Below are 2872 nucleotides of genomic sequence, written 5' to 3' on the forward strand. Positions count from 1 at the left end.
CGTCCTAGGCCCGCCCGGGCCCTGATCTGGGCCCGAGGGCCGCAGCCAGCCCGAGCGACCCGCTCGCTCCTCCCGTTGCCTCTGCCCGACCCCGTCGTCGACGTGTCGCCGCCGGGTCGCCGGACCCCGCTCCACCGCGCCTCCGTCAGGCCGCCGGACTGCGTTCCCCCGCCGTTGCCAGTCCCCTTCGTCGCCGACCCCGTGCTGCACCGCGTCTCCTCGCCCCAAACCACCAGGTCGTGCTCCTCCCTGCCGCCATGGGAGCCGAGCTCCGCCGCGCCCGACCGCGCCTTCCCTTCGCCACCCGGGCCCCGTTGTCGCCGGATCCGGCCGGGGACGGGCTCCCCTCGCCCCGTCGCCGCCAGACATTGGCCGCCCCTCACCGCAGCCCCTCCTCCGCCGCACGACCTCGCCGTCCGAGACGGATCGGGAGGAGCCCCGATCCCGACTGCGAGCGTTGACCCGCCCGCGTGGGCCTCCTCCACCGCGGCGCCTCGTGGGCCCCGGCCCAGAACCCCGCCGGCCATCTCCACCGACCTGGGCCAAGGCCCGATGTGAGCTGCCCCGCGCCTGGGCCGGCCTCGACTTCGGTCCAGCTGGCTCTGCCCGCTGCTTCCTCCTCCACCGACTGGGATGAAGCCCATGGGTGAGCCTCCAGCCTATCCCTCACCCCAGCGCACCACATGTTAGCTTGCACCCACCAGATTCGGCCCGCATGCGTTTTTTTCCGTTCTGCGATTTTTGCCTATTATCCAGAAAACTGCATTTTTACAGATTGGACCCTAAACTTCATGCATATAATGACTCATGAACCGTGCATCATATTAAAATGTTTTATATATGTAAAATGCTCAGAAAATTGTGTAGATTAATAATATGCCATTTTCATCCCATGTTAAAATCTTTAACTTGCTGTTTATTTAAATTTGCTAATATGCCATGTTAAAGTGATTTATTTCATAACTAAATAACCGTAGCTCCGAATTTAATAAACTTTATATGTATTTGGGGTGGAAAAATGCCTAGTTTAACACGGTCCACTTTATTTTCCTATTTAACAACCTTAAAATATGGTTTAGGACAGAGCAGTACCAAAACTAGTATATGGACATGAGGATTTTCCGGAATTGTTGTTTGTTGTTTCCGGCCTCATTTAAACTTGTCTAGATAGGTAGTTTTTCATATGTTTCACCCCCTTGCCATGCTAATAACATTTAATACTGTTGGGTACATAACCGAGATCAAACTAAATAATTGCTTGTGGTGTTTTGTCAATATGCAACTCGTTGCATATTGAGCTCCACTTAACTTGTAGTGTTATTTGTGCATGTTGCCATGCCATGCCTCGTTAAACCGGACATGCATCATACTTGTTTGTGCATCATGCCATGTTTATGCTTGTGCATTTACCATGTTGTTTGTTTCTTTCCGGTGTTGCTTCTTAGTTCGGGTAATGTTGCGATTGTGAGGATTCGTTCGACTACTCCCGTTCGTCTTCTTCATGGACTCGTTCTTCTTCCTAGCGGGATTTCAAGCAAGATGACCGCTACCCTGGATCTCACTACTATCATTGCTATGCTAGTTGCTTCGTTCTATCGCTATGCTGCGTTACCTATCGTTTGTTCTTCAAGCCTCTCCAAATTGCCATGAACCTCTAACCTTTGACACCATTCCTAGCAAACCGTTGTTTGGCTATGTTACCGCCTTGCTCAGCACCTCTTATAGCGTTGTTGGTTGCAGGTGAAGTTGAAGATTGCTCCATGATGGACATGATTTTGGTTGGGATATCACAATATCTCTTATATTATTAATGCATCTATATACTTGGTAAAGGGTGGAAGACTCGGCCTTTTGCCTGGTGTTTTGTTCCACTCTTGCCGCCCTAGTTTCCGTCATACCGGTGTTATGTTCCCGGATTTTGCGTTCCTTACGTGGTCGGGTGATTTATGGGACCCCCTTGACAGTTTTCTTTGAATAAAACTCCTCCAGCAAGGCCCAACCTTGGTTTTACCATTTTCCTCACCACCACCTATCCTTTCCCTTGGGTCGGCCAACCCGAGGGTCATCTTTATTTTAGCCCCCCCGGGCCAGTGCTTGTCTAAGTGTTGGTCCGAACCGAGCCGCCTGCGGGCCCCCCTCAGGGCAACTCGAGGTCTGGTTTTACTCGTAGCTTGTCTCATCCGGTGTTGCCCTGAGAATGAGATATGTGCAGCTCCTATCGGGATTGTCGGTGCATCGGGCGGTCTTGCTGGTCTTGTTTTACCATTGTCGAAATGTCTTGTAAACCGGGATTCCGAGTCTGATCGGGTCTTCCTAGGAGAAGGTCTATTCCTTCGTTGATCGCGAGAGCTTGTCATGGGCTAAGTTGGGACACCCCTGCAGGGTATAATCTTTCGAAAGCCGTGCCTGCGGTTGTAGGCAGATGGGAATTTGTTAATGTCCGGTTGTAGATAACTTGACACCAAATCCGAATTAAAACGCATCAACCGCGTGTGTAGCCGTGATGGTCTCTTTTCGGCGGAGTCCAGAAAGTGAACACGGTTTCTGTGTTATGTTTGACGTAAGTAGGAGTTCAGGATCACTTCTTGATCATTACTAGTTGACGACCGTTCTGCTTGCTCTCTTCTCGCTCTTATTTGCGTATGTTAGCCACCATATATGCTTAGTCGCTGCTGCAGCCTCACCACTTTACCCCTTCCATTCCCTTTAAGCTTTGCTAGTCTTGATACCCATGGTAAAGGGATTGCTGAGTCCTCGTGGCTCACAGATTACTACAACAACAGTTGCAGGTACAGGTTTATGCGATGATCTTGACGTGAGAGCGATGCTTGCTTGCGTTGAGTTCTTCTTCTGCTCCTTCTTCGGTCAGGGA

The sequence above is a fragment of the Triticum dicoccoides genome, chromosome 7B (genome assembly GCF_002162155.2).
Source record: "Triticum dicoccoides isolate Atlit2015 ecotype Zavitan chromosome 7B, WEW_v2.0, whole genome shotgun sequence".
Classification (NCBI taxonomy): Eukaryota; Viridiplantae; Streptophyta; class Magnoliopsida; order Poales; family Poaceae; genus Triticum; species Triticum dicoccoides.